Source organism: Heterocephalus glaber, unplaced genomic scaffold (assembly GCF_053883595.1).
Source record: "Heterocephalus glaber isolate CG9 unplaced genomic scaffold, H.glaber_assembly_v1.0 deba00000122, whole genome shotgun sequence".
NCBI lineage: Eukaryota > Metazoa > Chordata > Mammalia > Rodentia > Bathyergidae > Heterocephalus > Heterocephalus glaber.
In genome coordinates this window covers 86,822,539-86,846,813 of record NW_028258138.1, presented here as the reverse complement: position 1 = coordinate 86,846,813, position 24,275 = coordinate 86,822,539, and the positions used below count along the sequence as shown (strand labels likewise).

The window sequence follows — 24,275 nt, the reverse complement described above, 5'->3', positions numbered from 1 at the left end:
CGCCGCCGTCGCCCGGGCAGCGCGTCCTGAGAGCTGGGGAGGTGGCTGGCGCGGGACCGAGCGGCCCAGGTTTCCGGCGCGGTGGGCGGGCGGGGCGCGGAGCACGTGGGCGCGGGCGGAGGCCGGGAGCCCGAGCCGCGAGTGTCAGAGGCGGCGCCGGCCGCGGGAGGCGGGTGTGGCCTGCGGGGACCAGGCGGCGGCGGGCGCTGAGACCCGCGGGGACCAGGCGGAGGCGGCGGGCGACAGCGGCGCGGGCAGGTCCCGCGCGGGACCGCGGAGCTGCGCGGCCCCCTCGCCTCCCGGCCGCAGACACCTGCCGCGTCCGGGCGCGCCCGGCCCGGCCAAGTAAGTGCCACGTTCGTCCCCTCCTCCTCCCCCTGCTCCTCCTCCTCCTCCGGTCCCCAGCCAAGCTGCTCCGGGGTCCCGGCCCCACCTCCGCCCTCCGAAGCCGTCGGGTCCTGGGTGGGTGCCGGGAGCGCCGCCCCTCTCGGGGCTTCCGCGGGGCCGCCGCGTCTCCGGCTGGGTGCCCGAGAGAGGAGGGCAGCCCGGACCCCGGCCCCGCGAGCCTCCGTGGGTGCGAGTGGCCCGGCCCGGGCCCCCGCCCGGGGCGCTCGCTGGGTGGGTTCCCGGCCGCTCATTGTTCGCCGCGACGGTGCCGGTGCCGGTGCAGGGGGCGAGCGCGCGACCGGACGCGGCGGGCCGGGTGCACGGCGCAGGGCACCGGGTGCGAGCCGCCCGCGGGAGGACGGGCGCGCCCGCGCCGTGTCGGAGACTGTCCCCGGGGCGCGAGTGGGCAGCCGCGAACCCCGCTCCCGCGTGCGAAACTTGGGGCTGACTCTGAAGAGACATGGCCGAGAGGTTGAACAACCTGCCGCGGGCGGGCGCGGAGTCCCCGCAGGATTGTGACCGCCGCACGAGGGGGCAGCTTCAGGTGTCGCGGGCACCTGGCGGCTCGCCCTCGCTGCCACCTGATTTCCACTCAAGGTCCTTGGGTGGGGTTTCGCCCTCTCCCTGCTTTTACTTAGAATGTGCAACCTATGCGTGCCTTCAGCTCTTCAAATTGGGTGGTTTGGGACGATGAATCCGTTTTATTATTTTTTCAAGTGCCGTTTCCACTGTAGGGATGACCTGGCTCTCCCCACCCCACCGGCACGCCAAGCTTCCCGGAGACAGGCTGGGCGCCCGGGGCAGGAGGAGCCCTAGGCCTCGGGAAGGAGCCCAGCGACACCTCACGCATGTTCCCTCTGTGGAGTGGTGGACAGTCCTACTGGATTTCTTCCACTTTTTAAATGGCAGGGGAGTCACCTCTTCATGACACCTATTGCTTAGCCCACTACAAAGGAGAATGCGTTTGAAAGAAAGATGTTACTTCTGTTTTTTTGCTAACAAGCGCTTGTAAGAGTTTAAAATTATTTCCTGGGCAGATCCTCGTAGTTGGAAGTGAATCCCAGTTACTGACACATCTGTCTTGCTGTGATGGACATGCTAAGTGCACCCAGGGCTTCTGGAGAAAAGCCCGGTACAGTGCCTCTCTGGCCACAGTCTGTGCACAGAGAAAAGCCATGCAATGGGAGTGGTGTTTACTGTGTGGAAAGACCTAGGATTTACCGCAACAAGACTGAGCTAGGTGGGTGGTAAATGAAAGTGGAAACCTGAGTAGGCCTCCAGGCTCACAGGTCCTCTAATATACATGTAGACAAATACTTATGTTCTCCTTTCTTTCTTCTTTATTGTTCTTCATGTTTGTATTTGAATACTTTCAGTAACAGCATTTGTGCCTTGAGTTTGGGTGGGGTCATTGATTTGGTTTTGTTTTGGCTCTGAAGAAGGAACTGTGTTTTGGGCCTCTTGGAACATCACCTTTCCAGTAGCAGTAGTGCTCACGGAGTTACTGAATTATCTTTTCCCTTGTTCTTTTGTCAAGCTCACACCATGCCTAGCTAGGTGTAGGGCCTAGCTAGGTGTAGGGCCTAGTCAGCAAGACTCAGCCAAGTTCTAATGAAGATTAAGACAGGAGAGCGCTCGCTCGGCAGCCCTATGTAAACGGTACACTCATCTAACCACCTTCCCACGTGACCAATTTTAGTTAGTAGTAGCTGTTCATCTTCTCTAGTCTCCAGACTCTAAACTCTCACCCAGATTGATTACTGCACTAAATCTTGATTGTACGAAGAAGGGAACTTAATTATTTTGGTCTCATTTATCAGTCAGCAATGTTTAGTGTTGCCAAGATAATTATGTCATTGAAATATGCCTGACTTTAAAATACATCAAAAAAGGTTCTTCTAAAGGTGTTTCTTCATAAAGGAAAAACAAAATCCGAGTGAAGCCATAATTTCACTGTTGTGAAGCCTGGTAGCCATTTGTTTATTGAGTTTACTCTTCCATTGTTTTGTTTTCTAAGACCTGAATGAAGATGGAAAGTGAGAAAAAGAAGCACTTGAGTGTTATTTTCTATATTTGGAAAAATCTACTTAAGTAAATACTGATTATTTTTTTAAAGACACACCATCACCTTTTTAAGGAATATTGAAAAAACTCAAATTTTAGGATAAAAAATGCTATTCCTAAATATTCTTTAAAAGTGGATATGTATGAGCACATGTATTTTTAAACCAGTTTGAAGAGAAATGGCATTAAATTACTGTTATTAAAACATTTGAATTTTGTCAAATCTATATTTAAATGTATTATACTGTCTTTTTGCAAGTGGTTTAATTGTAATAGCCTGTTTGTTGAGATTAAAAAGAACATCATTGATGTCATGGTGTGCTTTGCATTTTTAAATAGCAGCTAATGAATTACAAACATTCATTACTCTACAACCACTTGCTGAAATGTCTCAGGACCCCCAAATAGAGAATTATTTGTGCTATATACTGTCATTCAAGCCCTTGTTAGATTTATGTTGATCCCTTTGTCTTCTCAGAATTAATTGCCCTGTAAATTAATACCTGTTGGACCTGAATCTCTTGTTATTCTCTCCTGTGTTGTAAATTTATGTACAGATATCTTTGTTATATCATGGCGAGGGGATTTCCTATTGAAAACATGGGAATTAGTGTAGAGGGAGGGGTGAACAGACCTTGAGAATAACTTTTATTAAATCTGGAAAGAATCAAAGAATGGGGACTTAACGCAGGAAAGGAAGGGCGGGATTCACTGTGTAAAACCCACTGAGGAATTCTTCTTTGACCCCTGAAAGTCTAAGCTAGGGGACACGTGATGTACATTTGTGTAACTCAAGCACTAATGTCAGGATCCTGAGGCAAAGCAATGGCGGAGAGCATCTGGTACCTTTGCTTGGTTACATTTGAATGGTGGCTTTAATTGTGTCCACTTTGCTCCATAGGTTTTCTCCAAAACTAATTCCATTTTGAGAAGTGTCTTATTTCTGTAAAATTAAAAATCATCAATGCTTATTTAAAAAGCTTAGTTTCTTCTCTGAGTACTTATTACATCTTCTGTGAGCGATTACTAAATCCCTGACACTCAATTTTTATAACTAGATGAAAGTAGAAGCACCTTGGTTAAGTGATTCAAGTGAGTTCATTTAAATATTACACTTTCCTTCATCCTAATAAGCTAATTTGGAAAAAGAGTATTCAGTTAGAGTTTTATTTTTAAAATCAGTGATTTTGATTTTCATTAAAATGAATATCTATTTGGGTAACAAAAATATACACATTTATGAAAATATATACAACATACAAATTAACAGTTGTGCACATTTTTGATGTATAGCTTCTTCTGATAAATGAGATTTTTTATTTTTTCAGGGGTAAAGTGCATCTTTAACTGATCACAGTTTCTTTTTTGCTTTGAGCCTGGGAAGCTCCAAGCCAACCTGAAATCTAGTTTATTAATCATAGAAGGCTCCATGAAATACACAAATGTGTTATCTTTCTCAGTAACTTTAACTTACTGTACTCCCAGCATGTCTCATTTAGTTTTGTTTTTTGTTTTTAATTGTTGAAGGAGACAGACCATCAAAGTAGATATGAGTTAAGTGTTTAGATACAGAGTCAAGCCTGCAAGTAGTTTTTAAGATCCACTATTGGAAATGTCAAGGGACTTCTACACAAACTAAGGCATAATTTCTGATCTAAAGATATTACATGGTGGCTGGATAAAGAAGCCATAAACACGTAAGAAGCTAACTAATAATGACTCAATACATACACATATCATTTGGATTAAAATGAAAACCCAAACCCTTTCTTTAATGAAAGTCAGCTGCCACTTTCTAGAAAAACGCTATTATAACATTAACCAGTAGAGCAAAGAAACTAAATTTTTTCATTAGAAGGAATTCCCCTCTGGGTACACTAAAACTCAAGTAGTCTTGAGTAGTTGAGGATGAAAAAGTGTTGGAAAAACATTATGATTCCATGGCATGGGAAACTCCCAGACACTGGTCTTTCCTCTTCTTCCCCCCACCCGTCTCTCCCTCCCACCCCATCTTCATCTTTTCTACTCTCCACCAGGGCTGAGCCTGATTAACAGGTACAGCAGTTGGAATGGCAATCTCACCACCAGACTGCAAGCCTCAGAAATTGCTGTCTATGTAAATACAGTATTTGTTCTAAGTACTGCACCTAAATACAGCAGTTAGGTTTAAGTGCCCTCTGGTTGTTTCCCTTTGTACTTGAATCAACAACCATTTTCGACTTTTAGAAGGGACCACCCACAAAACCATTCCTTTTTACTTTGGAAAATCCCAGGGAGGGCAAAAACAAAAGAGGCAAAACCTTTAAAAAATAAAAATTATTTACCCAGGGTGACTTGATGATGGCTAAGGCCACAAACTCTGAATTAAACCTCCAAATCTAACCAACTACCTCTAGATATAAATCTGATTCTCCTCTGTAGATATGACTTATTTTCAGACATCTTGATTACAGTTAATGTTAAAATAATTAGAAGTAAAAAAATGCAGATCAGTTGTCCTGAACTGAACTATCAGGTGATGATAAACATCGATCATTTAAAGTTGGCCTTTTAAAAAGCACTTTGGATACGATAAAATCACTGTACTAGTACACTTCCTGTGCTTGCCATTATGATATAAATAGTTCATAAAGCTTTAAAACTTTCATCAAATTAATGTTTCATTGACATGCAAATTAACGACTGACATCTATGGTGCATGCCATGTGATGATTCCTAATTGGCAAGTGAACCTCAGAGTATTATTTATAGATTAGATTGCTACAAAGTGCAGAGTAAATTCTCATTGTACAGCTCAATTTAAATTGATATTTAAGCTTTGATTCCCTTTACTTTTTTCACATTCCTTTTGATCTCTGAAGCCCCTCAGAAATAGGCTAGCTAAGGTGCTAAATATATAACTAATAAGATTTGGGCAAAGAATTTGTCTTCAAATTATACCTAAGAGATTTGGAGACCAGTTAAGTCTGGCTCAGCAGCTTGTTCAGGTGTGAATCTTCTGAGGGGGTGGAAATTTGAACTTAAAGCTTAGGTAAGATCCCTTTCCATCCAGACTACGTAAGATTAATGTTCACAACAAAAATGAGAAACATGAACATTTAACAAGTGAATTAATTTTTAAGAATAGCAGCTTCTAAATATCTAAGTGGAAATTGTATTTATTCTCTAATGGCATTTGAGGTTTCTTGTATCTCTGTAACCCCTTATAGTTTGTGTATAGAGAAGGCAATGAGGAAATTATAGTGTATCAACAACTCATTTCATCCTCTCAGGCCCAAATTTGGCCTTTCCTTTCTTTATTCTGTATCTGTTTCTGCCTAATGGTAGAATGAACAAATAAAAGATGAAAAAGAAAGTACTTTATATTTATTCTGCACATTTTTGGTCAGTAGGCATTTTTTTTTTTTAGTTCTTTTAGTGGTACATTTTAGGTATACAATTCGTTTACATTTATCATTGGGTGTTTGTACCTGTACATGTTATATCGTGGTTTGTTTTTTTTTTCCCCCATTACCTGTGCACCTTTCACGCCCTCTGCCCTTCCCTATTTACATAGATTTCATTTCCATTTTTTTTTTTTCTCATAGTTTTTCCTTTCCCTCTTTTCCTTTCCCCTTCCCCTCCCTTCACTCCTTCGTCTTTGGACCTTTTTTCCTATTTCAAGTTATCAATTATTGATTTTAATCATTTTAACCCTTGTTTACACTATCAGTTTCTCACACTAGTGAAACTACTTGGTATTTACACGTATGTCCTATTTATTTCACTTAAGAGTATGGCCTCGATATGCATCCATTTAGCTATAAATGACTCTAGTTTTTCATTCTTTATGGCTGAGTAGTACTACATTTTATTAAAAAACCCCACATTTTCTTTATCCAGTTTCCAATTGATGGGCACTTGGGCTGTTTCCAAGCTTTAGCTATTACAAACTGTGCCGCTATGAACATGGGTGCACATATATCACTGTGGTATGATTCTTTTAATTCTTTTGGGAAGATCCCCAGCAGGGGAATAGCTGGGTCAAATGGGACCTCTAGCCCTAGTTCTTTGAGGTATCTCCATACTGATTTCCACAGTGGTTGCACCAGTCTGCACTCCCACCAACAATGGAGAAAGGTTCCTTTCTCCCCACAGACCAGCCAGCATTTGTTACTGGTTGATTTCTTGATAGCAGCCATTTTTTCTGGGGTGAGGTGGAATCTCAGTGTTGTTTTCATCTGCATCTCTCGAATGATGAGTGATGCTGGCATTTTTAACATGGCTTCATGGGGCCATTGAAGATACATGAAGTATAAATTCTTGCCTGCAAAGATTGAACTTACTAGAAAACTTTACAGTTCATTAACCTTTTAGATGTTTTCTTCATACTGTATCCAACCTGGGATGTCTAGCTTTTTCTTCACATCGCTCAGATGCCAATTAAAGATTTAAAGATTTTCCTGAAAAGACATACCTTTGAAGGGATCTTCATAGTTGGACTTGAAATTGACATAGTTTTTCCAAGAGAGGGAGAGCGTGTCTGTCTGTCTGTCTGTCTGTGGCCATTTTAGTCAAATTGAAGATATTTACATGTTTGGAAAATCTAAGAAAATTCCATAAATTGGTAGTATTTGTTATGACTATTGCTATCATTCTAAAGCTAAGTTGATCAAATATAGAATACAAGCAAGCTGTGGGGGGTGAATAATTATCTTACTTTAACTAGAGCAGAATTAAATAAAAAAATTCATTATTAGGCCTGTTTTAATAACCTATTAATTTTGGTTGACAAGTGCATTCAGTGGTAATGAGGCCATAATATGGGTGGATATATGAACAAGGAAGCTTGATTTCCTGCTAATGAAGGTTTATAAGGAAATCTATCCCTTAATTAAGAAAAGGTCACTTTTATTAATAAACATTGAAAAAGGACTTACTGTGCGCCACACGTTTATGTAGGAAGTGTTCATAAAAGGCAAATTAAGGGCTGGAGATGTAGCTCAGAGGTGCAGCACCTGCCTGGCACCAGAAAAGAAAAGCAAATTAAAAGGTCTCTACTCTGAAGGAATTTCTGATGAAATGAGGAATGAGTCTGCTGAATAAATGTGGGAAAGGAAGTGCTGTGGATTTCCGGTCTATGAGGAAGGGTGGAGGTTTCAGCTTAGATGAGTGGGTGGGAGGATGGAAAGTTTAATCAGAGAATGGTAGCTAAATGGGCCAGTGTGAGTCCAGCAGGCAATGAACCCCTGGACTGCAATTTCTGGCTCAGAGCTGCTGGAGGGAGACAAGAAAGCGAGGCACAGGTGAGAGTCCAGGAAGATGAGCAAGAAATATTACACCTTAGTTCAGAGGGCAGCACAGCTGTCTGGACCAGAGCTAAGGATTGGAAAGTTTCATCCTGATCAGATCCAACCTGCGCAGCCGAAGCTATCCCAGGAAAAACACGCAACTTGGGGGCTCCTTCACTCGCATTCCTCCTAAATGAGTTGCTGAAGTTTTCAGGTAATCTTCCTGTGTGGCCTCCCGCCTTTTACTCTCCCAAAAGATGACAGGATACCTTTTCCTGGGTTACACTCAGCTCAGTACCTCCATCTGCACCCTCACTCTGGGTCACGGCCTTGCTCCCAGTTCATGTCTATGCTCCCGAGCGGAAAGTCTGCAGACACCCACGGCCACCTGGACCCACGCAGCACTGTGTTCTGCTTGCACCTTGTCTGCGTTCTTGTGGGTTCTCACACACAGCATTGGCAAAATTGCAATGGTTGCTTCTCACTGGAATGCAGTACAGAAATATGCAACTGGAGTTGATCCATGCAGGAGACTAATTCTCTTCCATTGTTTGTTTACCCTTAGGAAATAATCATGGTTTCAAAGAGACTTATGGAAAGGAGGTTACTTAGAACAATGAAAATATAAAAAACAATCCATTTCCCCAGACAGACAGAGAAAATAAAGTCTCCAGTCTTGTGATGGAAATTTGTGTGTATGGTTCTTGGGATTGGAAGTAGGCCTTAGCCATGCTACACCTTTAGCCCGTGGTAGAATATTAAGTGTTATTTTGAAACAGTTTTTGGAAAAAAATGAATTATTAACTAGGTGAAAGTAGATGATATAAAAAGAAAAATACTGCAGATCTGTAGGTTGCATAGGACACAGTTCTATGCATGCACATAGATGTGACTGGAAGAATGGACTGATTAAAGGTGGCCCTGATGGACACTGAGAAAGAAAAGCTTCTGAAGAGCAAATCCCTGGAAAAAGCTTGAAAAAGCCAATGTGGTAGGGGGATTGTGGTGACACAGAAAATGTTCACTGAATAAACACAATGGAGAGAACCATCTCCGTAGTGTGAATGAATGGTCAGTGAAAGGTTCAATCTCACCAGGCTTTCCCCTGGCCTACAGCATCCAGTCTCCCAGCACTTCCTGTAGGATTTGCTGCTGAAATGGATCACAAATCCCTCCAATTCTCACCATCTCCACTGTGAGCCTTCTGTTCTGGCCCACAGCACCATCATTTCTGCCCTGCACCTTCCCTTGTCTTCTAGCAGTTTCTTCTCATGCTCCCTTTTGCAGAAACAATGATGTGCAAAGCTGTGTTTGCATCATGATTGAAGCACGAACCCCATGTATGGGCTCCCCGAGTGTGAGTCCTGCAGGCTGCCAATTACCAGCTGTGAGACTGGGGTCAGGCTGCTTCTCTTTACTTCTGTGTTTCCATCAATAAAACTGAGGCTGGTAATACCTATCTTGTAAAGTCGTTACTAGGGTCAGGTGGATATCTAGAATAAAGTAAGTGCTATTCTGAATTAGCTATTTGTCAAGACCCAAATTAGATTGTGCCTTTGTGTGTGTGTGTTTGTGTGTGTGTGTGTAAAATCATGCATAAGGTTCCACTTTGGAACTTTTTATGAAATCCTTATGGTATCTCATTCATGAATTTCACCTCTTGTTACTCCCCCTTTCCTCATTATTTCCATAGAAAACCATAACCTGTTCTGTCACTGGGCCTTTGCACATGCCATCGCATTGCCTGGAGTGCTCTCGTCTGACCCTCCCTAACTGCTTTTGTCCTTGTCCTCCCAGGTTTTGCCTCCTCTTCTGGAGCTCTTCCTTGATTTTGGTTCACCCACAGCACACTTGCTGCTACTTTTTTTTAACTCTTCACATCTTGCTGTTTCCTTAACTGGCCATATCATCGCTTGCACCCTTTGGTCAGTTAACTCTTTTCCCCTCTGTTTGTTCAGTAGGGTTTCAATTCTGTGACCCGAGAATAATGCCTGTCATGTGATTACGTTCGTAACACCGAAATCTCGAAAGAGAGTCCACATACAGTAGGCAAATAAATGTCCATGGATGGAGGGAGGGAGGGATGACTGAAATTCCTCCTGCTGTAACTGGGACTGGATTTTTAGAAGGGCTGACTTCACATTGACAAAGTCTGTGTGCCACGAGAGAGATGTGAAAGATTAAGTTGTTAGTATTCCCCTTCATTTAGGCCTGGTACACAGGGCCTCATTGTCAGAATGCAGGTGCCTTTGGAGAGGTTGACAGTTTGAGAGGCAGTAAAGGGTGGTGGGTGGCTTGGGGGAGCCCTCCTGGTTGAAGATGCTTCCGGCCAGGGCAAGCCTGTGTGGAAGCCCCAGTGCTGAGGGAACGGGGGTGGAACTGAGGTGGAAATTTGGGGATGTGGATAGTCCAGGTCAGGGATGGTGAACCTTTTAGTGACTGGGTGCCCAAACTTCAGCCCAAAACCCACTTATTCATCGCAAAGCGCCAACACTGCAATTAACCCTGAATAGTCAATGGTCGGCTGCTGGGGCCACTTGGCTCACGTGCCAACAAAGAGGGCTCTGTGTGCCAGCCATGGCACGTGTGCCCTGGGTTCGCCACCACCAGTTCAGACATTCAAGAGGAAGTGTCTGGCTAGCATTTTGTGAAGAACCAGGCTAGAGGTAATACATAAAGTAGTGAAGTAAACTTCATAGCATCCTACTTCTTAGCTTTAGAGCATGTTGCCTAGGACTTTGGAATCCCAATGCCAAAAGAACTGCATAATTTATTTATTTATTTATTTTTTGGTACCGGGGATTGAACTCAGGACCTTGCACATGTGAGGCAGGCAGCAGCACCACTGACCTAAATCCCCGGCCCTAACTGCATAATTAAAAAAAATCAAATTAGTTATTTGATGTTATGAAATGAAAACGAAACTATTTTTCTTTTGTTGACTCAGCCTGATGTGTAACATGGAAGTCACTCAAGCCTGAGTGTGTGTGTATGTGAGTGTGTCTGTCTTTGTTCACAGAGGCAAACACTTAATGTGGAAAAGGCTGTGTTCTTGCATTGTTTATCTCATCCTAAAATTACAGAAGCAGGGAGTTTTGTGCCAAGAGACGCTCCCCTTGTCTCACCAGGAGGTGTCACTACAGCTCATTCAGACGTCGGAGCACATTCAGTCCTTGGGACCGGGACCACGGTGTTGGCCTTCAACACCTGCCCACTGGGTTCTCTGCCAAGCTAATTTAATTAAAAAACGCAAATTAAAAAAAAAATTACTTCCGGGTACCCACTTCCGCTCCAAACAAATGCTGTTACCAGGAACTAGCTGAAACCTAAAAGACTTGTTTAATGCTCTGGAAACAAATGCCACTCTTTCTTTTAAGCGTAGGGCAGGGCACAGTGGAAAGAAAATACAAAGAACGAGGTAAGGGAGGAAAGACAGGTGTGGAGAGCGGTGAGGAGAAGCGGGGGCTGCGCGTGTCTGGCACCAGGTGCCCTGGAAGTCCCCGCGCACTCTGCTTTCTCCTCTGACCTGTGCGTGTTCTCCTGTTCCTGCCTCCTTGCTCCACTCGGGTAGGTCCAACTTCTGCCCCAGTCAGAGCGAGCTGGTGTCCAGTGAATACATGCTGCCAGCTCTTTGATTCGTGTAATTTCTATCCCCTCTCATTTCTTTGTGAAGTAGGTATTACTAATATTAAAATGTTCCAGGCGAGAAAGATGATATTAGGAAGGTGGCCTGTTTCGTGGTTATGATGTGGAGTTGATCAGGGATCTGCTCATTTTCCTGTTCTTTCTAAAGATCCCCCCGCAGGAGACTCCCTGAGCTTTTCCTGCTCTGGGCCCCACGCAGAGCACCTTGTGTTCACCCTATGCACAGGGGCCAGCCTTCTGTTTTCTCCGCTGGCTCTTCAGAATGCAGGCGCGTTTCTAGGACGGAACATGAGGCCCCCAGGGGTGATCAGTGGGGGACAGGTGCATCAGAAAGATGGGTGAGGACGAGGAGAAGGACAGCAGGAAATGCAAGGGCACCTGCCTTCCAGAGCCACCACTGACCCCACTTGCAGCAGGAGCCACTTAACATCGGAGAGGGCGGCGAGAGGAATGGAGTTGCATGCTCCGAAGACAGGGTCTTCATCAGCATCTCCCGCCCATGAGCAGCTGCTCCTGTGGGCCTGACAGGCATCCGCTGTCCTGCAGGTGGCAGCATGGCCCAGCTGCCGGGAGCCAGCTCTGGTCTTGGACACCCGGAGTGCTGCCAGTCAGGACAGTTCTGGGCGTTTAGTGCCCTGGGAATGATGAACAGCCCTGGCCCCCACTGCACCCCACGGTAATTGAACCTGTGATATTTTGGAGGCTGCAGAGAGATTCTGGGCCGCTGTCTACCAGAGGGGCTGCCACACTTCGGACAGTGGATCCTGGAGGCATCCTGGAGGCCTTGTGGTGCCCGGAAATCTCTCTTTGGCAGAATGCTTTAAAGGAGGAAAAAGGATCCTCTCCTTTAAGATATGGAAGAATTAAACAAACAACTTTTCCAGTTATTTGATTTGCTATGCATTCCACACTCCTTTTTTCTTTCTTTGGTTCTGAAATAATATTCCTTTCCACCTGACTTAAAGCAAATCCTCTGGAAGGTAGCTTATGTTAATTGACTGAGTATTTTGAAAGAGTGCAGGCAGACTATGTAAAATGTCTTAATTTAAATAAGCTCTGAGCCCTTTCATGTTGTAAACGGAGGTATTTAAAAGTAAGATGATTGGAAATTTCTGAAGTTGTGCACAATTCAAGAGAATGGGAAACATGTTGGAAAGAGCGACTGGCAGGGTTATGGGGTCTGTTTATTCTAAATATACATGTTATATCAATTACAGGAGACAACCAAGAACAAATCTTAAGCCTGTCGGGTTGGGTTTGTATGGCTGCTTCTTTTCATTAGAATTTTTAGTAACTGGGAAAAATGCCAGATTCTAAACGCTGGAAAACGGTGTCTTGAATAGGATATACTTGTACATCTTAGCAGTCTTAAGAAAGAAATCACTTAGGAATTCAGAAAGGGTTTGTTTGTCTTTGTGGACAAATGGGGACTCTGAACCAGCATGTTCCTGTCATGAACCAGCTCATGTTCCTTGGTGGTGAGTTTCAGGCAGTGGTTTGTAGCCTGTTTGGCGGATTCTTTACTATCTCTTTGGGAACTTTTGAGTATGCTTGTTCTTTTCTAAACTGGTGAGATTTTACTGCCCATTGTGGCAGATTTTCCTGTGGTAGCCTGTGATGATTGATCCAAAGTTATCTTCCACATGGGAGGGAGGTTATCATCTGCATGGCTACGGAGCCAGGCTTAACCGATTCAGCACATGCTGCTATTTTTAAGTATCAGCAGACAGTGAACTTGGTCTCTTGGGATACTTGGAGTAGATTGAAAAAGAGAACTGGATCTGGCCGACCCTCAGATTCTGTTTTCAGATTCCATTGCAGGTGTTGCATTTTCCCAGCCTACCAGACTCTGCATCTTTGGCTGCCATGGGCAATTTATTACAAATGTCTTGATTTGATCCCTTGGTACACAGATTTATATTCTGATGCTGCTCTCAATTAACATACTGTTTAATATATAAATACAACATAGTGTTCCAAATTTATTATCGACAATTTTTACAAAATAGATTACCTTTTTTCTGCATCAGTATCTGCCTCAGATTTGTAAAGGAATGATTTTTGGATACATATAAATCATTTTCTTGTGTAACCAAGAGGCTTGTCGTCCTAGAAAAGGACAGGATTGGTGGTGTCTATTTTCTTTTTCTTTTTCTTATTTTTTTTGTACTGGGGATCAAAATCGGGACCTTGCATTTGCAAGGCAGGTGGCGGAACTACCGAGCTAAATCCCCAGTCAGCACTAGTGCTGTCTGAGACGGGGCCCACAGTCAACTCGGCATTTCACAGCGTAACTCCTTGATGTCTTTGCTTCAGCTTGACAATGAGCTCGCAAGCCAGGTATTGTCGAGGGAAAAGAGTTTTCTAAATATATCAGGGCATCAAGTGATGGGCTGTGTAATATCCTGACTTTTCTTCTTTGAGGCCAAGAGCATCAAAGTTTAAATATATAGGGTGGTGGGAGCAGAAATATTAGTGAGGATCTTCCCAGATCATGACAGCAGCTGCAACAGGACGGGTAAGTGAGAACCCTAGTGGTGACAGTCTGCTTTGTCATGGGCCTGCAGAGAGCGATCTGGAAGTCACAGCCTAGAGAGAGAGGGCACATGGAGAGTCTGAGGTGGCCTGTGGACTGGTGAGGTAGAGGTCCAAATGGAGCAGCTGCCTGCCACAGATGGGCATTAAGGACTCAGAAAAATCCCTGTGTATGAAGACTGGTGAGGTCACCAGAAACCAGCAAGTCCTCCCAAACACTAGATGATAAGACAGTGAAATGTCAGTAGTTATCCATAGCACTTAATATTTATCAGGCTTGCACTGGCATATGCGCACGATTTATTTACGGTCAGTGTCTGGTTCATTTTTATTGGACCAGCACCCATTTTGCTTGGCTCATGCCATGCTATACCTGCTGGCAGATATTTTGAATATTACTCCAAGTGATCCATCAGAGCGGGGAGTGGAGGAGTAGACCGGTCCATCCTTCTCTGTCCAGCACCTGAGTGCATCTCGAGCTCAGCGGCATGGATTGGAGTTGCCTGCTGTTCACTGTGTTAAGACGAGAGTCAAGGCAGGATTAGCTTACAGAAGGAAGGAAGAAATGTGAAAGCCTGAGCTTTTACCGTAAAAACACTTGTGTCCTTCAGAAAATGACTCTATAGACAGCCCTACTAAGGGCTTTGTTTTGAATACATGTAGTTATTTAAATTCAGGAAACTGTTCAAACTATGTTTTATTCATTATTGGTACTATATATACATATATATGTATATATACCTGTGATAACATTTATCATAGGGAATTTGTACCTGTACCTGATATGTCTTGATTCTTCTTTATTCCCATCCCTTCAATCCCTCTTCTCCTTATTTACAAAAGCTTTGTTCCCATTTTTCCTTCTATCTTTTTTCTTTTCCCTTCCTTCTTTTCCACCTCTGCCCCATCTTGTTCCCCTTTCCATTTGAACAGTTTCTTCCCATTTCTCAATATCTATTATATATTTCGGTCCTTGTTTGTGCTTTCAGTTTCTCATAATAGAGAAACAATGTGATATTTAAACATATGTGTCCAATTTATTTCACTTAAGAGTATGGTCTCAAGGTCCATCCATTTACCTAGAAATGTCTCAAGTTTATCCTTCTTTATGGCAGAGTAATAATCCATTGTATAAAACATCTTTTTATCTATTCATCAGTTAATGGGAATTTGGGCTGTTTCCAAGATTTAGCTATTACAAACTGTGCCACTATAAACATGGGTGTGCATATATCGCTGTGATATGATTCTTTTAATTCTTTTGGGAAGATACCAAGAAGAGGAATAGCTGGGTCAAATGGAACTGCTAGTCCTAGATGTTTGAGGAATCTCCACACTGATTTCCACAGTAGTTGTACCAGTCTACACTCCCACCAACAGTGGAGAAGGGTTCCTTTTTCCCTGCACCCCTGCCAGCATTTGTTATTGGCTGATTTCTTGACACTAGCCATTCCTTTTGAGGTGAGATGAAAGCTCAGTGTTGTTTTAATTTGCATCTCTTCAGTGACCAGTGATGTTGAATATTTTTTCATGTATTTATTTGCTGTTTGTACTTCTTCATCTGAGAAGTGTATATTCATTTCAGTTGCCCATTTTTTGATTGGGTCTTTAAATTTGGGGGAAGGATCTGATATTTTTGACTTATTGATATATTCTAGATGTTAAACATTTGTCTGAAAAATAGCTGAAAAGAATTTTTTTTCATTCTATGTGTTGTCTCTTCACTCTGTGGTGCAGAAGCCCTTTAATAAGATGAGATCCTATTTGTTGATTTTTTTGGTATTATTTCCTATGTGATGGTTTTTTTTTTCCATAAAGTCTTTGCCTGCACCTATATCTTCAAGAGTTCTATCTAGTCTATCTTCTGATAGGTTTAGTGTTTCTGTTTTAATATTTAGGTCTTTAATCCATTTCAATTTTAGTTTAGTACATGGTGAAAAATGTGGGTCTAGGTTTAATCTTCAGCAAGCAAAAAGCCAGTTTTTCTAGCACCATGTATTGAAGAGGCTGTTTTACTTCCAATGATGGTGTTTGGCCCCTTTGTCAAAGATAAAGTGTATTTGGAGTTGTTTCTACATCTTCTGATCTATTCCATTGATCCTCAGGTCTGTTTCTTTTTTTGGCAGTACCGTGCTGTTTTTATCATGGGAGCTCTGTAGTATAATTTCAAAACAGGGATTGTGATGCCCCCTGCCTTGCCTTTGGTGCTCATAATTGCCTTTGCTAGTCTAGGTATCTTCTGGTTCCAAATGAATTTTAAGATTGTTTTCTCTAATTCTATGACATATGCTGTTGGTATTTTGATCGAGATTGCATTATATCTGCATAGTAATTTTGGATGTATGGTCATTTTCACTATATTGGTTCTTCCTATCCAAGAACAAGGGATGTCTTTCCATTTTCTGACATCTTTGATCTCCTTTTCTCAGAGTACTGTAGTTTTCGATATAAAGATCTTTTACTCTCTTTATTAGATTGATTCCTAAGCATTTCATTTTTTCTGATGCTATTTTGAAGGGCGTGGTTTCCTTTATTTCTCCCTCAGTAAGATTGGTATTTGTCTACAAGAATGCTATTGATTTTTGACTGTTAGCTTTGTATCCAGCTATGCTGCTGAATTTGATTATTAAATCTAGAAGCCCTTTAGTGGAGTTTTTGGGGTCTTTTATGTAGAGTATTATTATGTCATCCAAAAATAATGATAATTTAACTTTTTCTTTTCAAATTCTTATTTCTTTCATTTCTTTCTCTTGTCTAATAGCTGTGGCTAATGTTTCCAGAACTATAATGAACAGGAGTGGTAATAGTGGACATCCTTGTCTTGTTCTTGATTTTAGGGTGAAAGTTTTCAGTTTGTGACCATTTAGTATGATTTGGCTGTTGGTTTGTCATAGATGGCTTTTATCAGATTGAGATAAAGACCTTCTATTCCAATTTTCTATAGGATTTTTATCATGAATGAGGGTTGGACTTTGTCAAATGCTTTATCTGCATCTGTTGAGATGATCATGTGGTTTTTGTTCTTGGTTCTGTTAATATAGTGTATTACATTTATTGATTTGCATATGTTGAACCATCCCTGCATCCCTGGGATGAATCCCACTTGGTCAGAATGTATAATCTTATTGATAATTTGCTGCATTCTGTTGTCTATTATCTTACTGAGAATTTTTGCTTTTATGTTCATTAGGGAGATTGGCCTGTAGTTCTCTTTTTTGGTTAGATTCTTCTCTGATTTTGGTATCAGGATAATGCTTGCTTCCAGGAATGATTTTGGGAGTATTTGCTTCACTTTCAATTTCATTAAAGAGTTTGAGGAGTGATGACATTAGCTCTTCTCTAAATTTCTTATAGAATTCAGCAGTGAATCCGTCAGGACCTGGGCTTTTCTTTGTTGGCAGGTTTTTAATTGGATCTTCAATTTCATTGACTGATATTGGTTTATTTGGAATTTTTATGTATTCTTAATTCAGCTTTGGTGATTCATATGTATCTAGGAATCTGTCCATTTCTTCTGTGTTTTCCATCTTATTAGAATACAGGTTCTCGAAGTAACTATTGATGATCTTCTGTATTTCTACAGGATCTGTTGTGATTCCACCCTTTTCATTCTTAATTGCATGGATTTGAGTCTTTTCTTTCCTGTTTTTGTTAAGGTTGGCTAAAGGTTTGTCAATTTTGTTTAATCATTCAAAGAACCAACTCTTCGATCCATTGATTCTTTGTATTGTATTCTTAGTCTTGATGGGATTAATTTACTACAAGCTAGCGTGATTAAGTGGCATGAGACAATTCAAAGAAGAATCAAGTCAGAGAAAGAAAGAAATTATATGCTCTTTCCATGTTGCAGAATAGGATAAGTTAATTTTTTCTCATATTCTACATATTCCTGCTGAGTCCTCTTCCCAGGCAGTTAAACCTTTGGAACTTTGGCCCATGCTGACTCTCAGTTGTGCCTCTTCTGTTTTATATGTTTATAAAAATGTCCAGGGAGATATGGGTTGCTTGTTGGTATCTTGCTTTAAGGATTTCACTTGCGTTTGATATTTTCAAGTCTAAAGCACAGTCAGGATCTTCAGCCTCTTTAGTTTCCTAATCCTTTTTTTTTCAGCCACATGAATTATCTCAGTAACCCTGAATAGACCCATTTCCAAATCTGGTTAATACCTATTTCTTGGATTTATTTTTTAATGTCTATGATATTATTTTTCCTTTTAAGAAATGTTAGTATTGAGAGCTCATGAATGCATGAATTGATAAAATGTTGTATTTTTACATGATGGAACACTACCAGTCCTACAAAAGATGAATTTCCATCATTTGCAACTGTATAGGTGAACCTAGGAGATATTAAATTAAGGGAAATCCAGGAAAACCCATACAGTATGAGCTCATTCACGTATGGAATCTACAAAAGATGATCTCACAGTGGTAGGCATTAGAATGCTGGTTATCAGAAATGGGGCAGGGTGGGAAAAGGTTAAGAAGATGCTGGTCAAATAATGTAAAATTTCGGTTAGGAGGAATAAGCTGAAGACATATACCATGTTACATTGTGACTATGCTTTGCAACAATATATTGCATTTTTGAGAAATACTGAAAGAGTAGTTTTCATTGTTCTTAGCACCAAAACAATTATGTGAGGCAGTGTGTGTGTAGGTTGGCATGGATTGGCCATTCTCTAATGTATACGTGTTTCAGAATGTCATATTGTCCATGATAAATATAGTTCTATTTTTCAATTAAAAACTCCAGTTGAATATAAAAATAAGATGTGGACCCCATTGTGTCTAAGATCCTGTTGTTCCCTGAAAGTCATGCTCTGAAACCGTGAGACAGATGGGAGTGGCAGCTCCTCAGTCTTCTTCCTTGTCTTTTTTCCCTCTGCTAGAAGGGCACTGGTGTTATTAACCCCAAAGCCAGTCTTTAACCCTAAGGTTGTCCAAGCAGGCACTGGGATTCATGCTCACCTTTGGATGGAGTAGATTTTCTTTTTTTTTTTTCTTTTTTTTTTTAGATTTTCTTTAGTTTAGGGGAGAAAAGTTAGCAAATTACCAAGAAAGAGAACTAAGATTCAAACTCAGTTTTTTCTAACTCCAAAGAACCACGTTTTAATTCCACTTTTTTGGCACTGACATAAAAATACTGACAGGAGGGCTGAAAGCTATATGTCCATACACTCTTGTCCCTCCCTTTTTTAAAACACATACTTGGAAATTCCAGTGGATACAATCTGGAGTCCCTTCCTGAGAAGAAATTTGCCTTCGAAGCATAGCTCCAAGGACTGAAAAGGAAAAAGAAAGACATGAAGAGAAAGACATTAACATTTTCTACATTTTTCCCTGAGCGTCTTGAGCAGATACTTGGTTCCAAGGGTCACTGAAAGTTTCCATCTCTAAGTCCAATTTTTTGTTTATTTATTTTCTCTCCTTTCTAATCTTTCCATAAATATATTTGAGGTAGAAAATCTGTTAGGATAGTTAAATGGACCTACTGGCTAATGAAGAGGTTTATGGTAAGGTGGGAAAGAAAGTTATGAAAACAGATGGTTTCTGCTGCTCTCATTACCCAACGTGAATTGCACCACCTGGAGATCTCCACAATTCCTGTGAATTAACAGTACCTTTCCAGCAAAGTGTTTTGCGAAACAGTCTTGGTGGGCAGAGAATGTTTTGTGGTAAAGCAAGGCAAAGCTGTAAACCATACACAAATCCACACCCTAGGAAGTGTGTGTATGTGTACTTTCCACAGCCCCAGTGATGAGAATATAGACACTCTTATTTTGTTTCTAGTATATTTTAGGACCAACGTTTAAATATCTAGTTGGTATTTTCTTGTGTGTGTGCATGCGTGTGTGTTTGTTTTAGCAGTTCCTTCAAGAAAATAATGTAGTCCCCATGTGAAAACCTAACTATAAAACAGTTAGAAATTGTTTTCTGTATCATGATCTGTGCTCAGCTGCACTCCATGAAACATGCCTTGTATTGGTCAGCTTCTCTGTCTCTGGAACAGAGTACCTACACAACTTAAAAATAAAGAGGTTGATTTGGGTCATGGTTTTAGAACGTTGAGTCCGTGGTCTGCTGGCTCCAAGGCAGGAGCATCATGGCAGAAAGGTTTGGTGGAGCAGAGCTGCTCACTCCATAGCAGTCAGGAAGGACAGTAGGTTATAGTGAGTACCAGAGATGAAAGGTTGAGGAACCAGACATACTCCCTAAGGTCATGTTCCCATGACCCATCCAGACACACTCAGAAGTATTCTTTACTAATCTGCTAGGTTCCTTAATCTAGTCAATTTGACAATCAGTTTTTAGGCCACATCCATCAATCATTTTTTTTCCTTAAAAAGTACTAAAATATGTTTCTCTCCTGCCTTCTCAGAGAGCAAATTGTAAGATTTATTCTAGAGTATTGTGTGTATGTGAGCTGAGATATCTAAGATTAAAAATAGTTGGCATCTACTAAATTCATACTGCATTCCTTGGACTGTTCTGGGTTAGTGACACTAGTTACATACATTATTTCATTTAGTTGTCATTATGAAAGTTACTATAATTAACTAAAGAGCCCTCAAGGAAGGAACACAGAGAAGACTCCCTGTACACTTAAGTCGATTTGGGGCAAGGAAAGTAAGTTAGAATACCTGAGTTTGATCTGGTGCTCCTATTTTGGTTCATGTCTAGATGTCCCCCCAAAGCCTCATGTGATCATTGGTTGGGCTTTTTCAGAGGTGTCTGGATCTAGAGTGTGTGACACTGCGATTGATTCATGGTGTAATACTAGGATCATGGTGCAATGCTAGGACTAAGCGTGTGAGTGCTACTTGTCCTAAGTAGCCTGGATAAGACAAAGCATAAAAAGAGCTGTGGTCATCCCTTTGTTGCTTTGCTACTTTCTGCCCATCATGAACTGTTTCTCCTTTGCAGTACCTGTCTGCCATGCCACCTGCATTGGAGCCAGCAGATTATGGACTGAAACCTCTACAAACTGTGAGTTAAATAAGCTTTCCTCCTTTAACTTTGGGCATTGGGTATTTTGTCTCAGCAACAAGAAAAGTAACTAAGACATCCCTCTACATTTTCTCCATGTGGCTTAAAAAGATATCTACTGTGGTGATTTAACTGGGTTATTGGGAAGACCAGTGTATTGGTCACTTTTTCCGTAGCTGGGACAAATCTGATACCTACAAAGTAAGGAAAGAGAGGTTTCTTTGGCTCATGGTTTAAGAGGATTCAGTCCATGGTTGAGTGGCTCCAAGGCAGATACAAGTGATGGAAGGGGATGGAGGAGGAAAGCTGTTCACCCTGTAGTAATCAGGAAAGGAAAAAGATGGGAGGAACCAGTGATAAGAATATAAGGTCACATCCCAGTAACCCATCTCTTCCCCTTAGCCCCCATCTGCTAACTGCTCATTCAGCCATGAGTCATGGATGGCTTAAGTCACTGATGAACATAGTTCCCTTGTGATCCAGTCACCTTCCAGAAGACCCACCTCTGAACATGTGAGACTTCTGGGATGGCGCATTTTAGATCTAAACTGTAACAACCCTGTAACAACCAGCTGTATCTGTGAAGTGCTATGAGACTATGAAGGGCACAGAGAGAAGGTACCACCAACCAAAAAAGCAAGTTTAAGTGAGAAGAAGTTGGAATTTCTTCTTTAGTTAGTATAGTACCTTTTATAACATTCTCATATTGGAAACAAAATTTTTACTAAAAAAAACATAAAATAAGCTTTGGGTAAATTCAAAGTGCTATTTTAAATGTATAACTTTTAGCATTTCAGCCAGTATTAGCTATTATTAACTATTCTGTCTTAGGGAATGGTTAAAATAAAGAAACTTAGTTATATAGTATTCTAAGAAACTTCACATTTCTGGAGTAAAGTTACTAAAAAATTTCAACCTGACACCAGAATAAATTTACACATACAATTTTGTCATTTCACTTGTGCTGACATTTTGAGATTGAGTTAAAAATTCAGGGCAGTTTTTTAAATTGTTCTATACACATCAAGAGAATATATTTTATATAAGTATAAAAAAGGAATATGTTTCCTTCTGGTAACTTAGAATGTTGTCCCAAAGTTTCCTGTTTCTTATACCTAAGAACATAATTCTCTGTTGTTTAAAAAAAACCCACCAGAACAATAAGATGACTTATAATTCCTTGTTTCACCAGACCTGCATGGTTTCATGGAGGGAGAGAAGAAGGGAGAGGGGAATAGGAGCCAAAGTGGAAGTGATACCCAAGGTGGTCTCTGCCTGATAAAGTGAAGGGAAATTGTCTTGTCTTGTTCATCTATTTACTAGAAAGCTTGTGTGATTTGCATTTTGGAATATTCAGTCTTTTTAAATTTACTTCCAAATAATTTGTTTCTACATTATGCTGCTTTCTTTGTAGAGAACAATACTTACACAAGTGTTCATGAAGTAAAATGAAGTAACACTGCACTCTACAAAGAGAATTTCAGAATAAAAAGCATTAAGGATGAATGGTGTGCATTACGGAGATCGCTGCCATATGCTTGATGCCACTTTTCTACCAAGCTCATTTATGAAATTCAGAGGCACTAATTTATCTAAGAAGTGGAGTGATAATGCTTTGAAGCCAAAGAAAATAACAGAAATGTAGTAAATACAAAAGCCACATTAATAATCATTCCTCTGACCCTGATTTCTGTCTTTTCTTTTACATTGTCTTTTAAGAATTAAATCCAAATGGCAGTTTTAATAGTATAATCATTATTCAATCTCAACAGAAGTTTGGGTGTCTCAATTCCCGGAGTAGGCAGTTCTTTTCTATTTCAAAGGAAAGAAATGTGGCCAATAGAAAGTGCTATAACCAAAGAATTTCTAAGATGCACTCATGGCATGCAAAATACATTTTAATGACATTTCCCATGCAAGATTAACTATTTAATCTCCTTTTAGTGGAAAGAGAGTGATAAAGATGTATTAACCAGGTCCTTAAGTATTAAAAAATGCCATTTTCCAAAACAATCTGGACCCTTGGTTCTTAAACAAGAGCCAAGATCTGCCTTACATGAACTGACTCAGTTAATACATTTTCTGCTATTTAAAGTAACATACTTTGTGTATTTTATTGGTGAATGAATCCAGTTGTTTTTTTGAGATTATGAAGATCTACACATTTATATTTGCAATTTAATTTCAGAAACTGAAAATGTTGTTATCAGTGTCATGTATATTTTTGCACAAAATATAATTGTTTTAAAAAGAAAATACTCATGGAGTAGATAAGACAAAAGAATCTAGAAATAGAGAAGCTGGCAGTGACCATAGCTGTTAATAGCAAACCCCTTCCCACTTGAGAAGAGGATGTCGTGGCACTTTGGGCCCCTGGAACTGGACAAGACCTCAAGAAAGGAAGGGTTGAATCGTTATAAAAACCCAGCTTCTGTTCTTATGGATGGTCTCTCGTGATTTGTGAGAAACTTTCACTTCGGTTCTCAGCATTATTTAATCTTGGCTACAGTCCAGTGATGAACATCTTGAGATATTCATGAGGATGAAAGCTGAATTCAGTGCAAAATAATTTAACCCTTTGTGGCCCTCTGTCTTTCAAATCCAGTATCGATGGGGACCTGGTTCTTTTCCACTGTCAGGTATGGAAATACACTGACTCACATTCTCTCCCTGTGGACCATTTTGCTTGTGTGAAGCATCATTAATGAGCCACGGTAAAATATGTGACCAGAGGTTATTGTTTATGATAAAACTGAGGTTGTATCTTCATAATAATAACCCATTAAAATTAATCACTCCGTAATGGGGACTGTTTAATGAGAGTTCCTTCTCGCCTACTTGGTTCAGGCCTGGATTGAGTTGACAGATTTGACTATGGATTTTGTCATAGAGAAATCTGCTTAATGCATTTATCTCAGTTTTGCCTTTCTCCCTTTTGGTTCCCCCAATTACCATCTCACAGACTCCATGTAGCTGGGGACGCTGTAAGGACACTAGGTGTGAGACTGGGCCTTTGTCCAGAGTTGACGGGGGGAAGACTCCAGCACAGACTCAGGAGGAGGTTAGTGATCAGCCACATGGGATTCTGTGGCTTTGATCAAATTATATAACTTTTTCGATAAATGGGACAGAATTATGTAAGAGTGAAGCGATACATGCAAATCATCTATTACAGTGTATAGCATATTTCAAGCACTCAGTCAGTGGTGCTTGGTGATTTCTGGAAAGAGGATTACTGTTGAAGAATGGTTAAAATTGTTGCAGTGTGGGTTTGCATGGAGTTTTTCAGATGAAAGGATTTGAATCCAAAGAATGTAGAGTTAGGGCCGGGGATGAAGGAGAACGAGATCATAAAATCACAGGTGTATTAGGCATTTACTGTGT

The 24,275-nt window shown here is 41.1% G+C and overlaps 1 long non-coding RNA gene across 1 annotated transcript in view; it reads left to right on the top strand.

Moving 5' to 3' along the window:
- The first annotated feature begins 242 nt into the window (after window positions 1-242).
- The window catches only part of LOC147830560 (uncharacterized), a 68,983-nt gene continuing 44,950 nt past the window's right edge, over window positions 243-24,275 (top strand). Inside the window, exons 1-3 of the long non-coding RNA XR_015439092.1 lie at window positions 243-345; window positions 20,829-20,891; window positions 23,854-23,952. This is a non-coding gene — a long non-coding RNA (uncharacterized LOC147830560). The remainder of the gene's footprint in view (window positions 346-20,828; window positions 20,892-23,853; window positions 23,953-24,275) is intronic.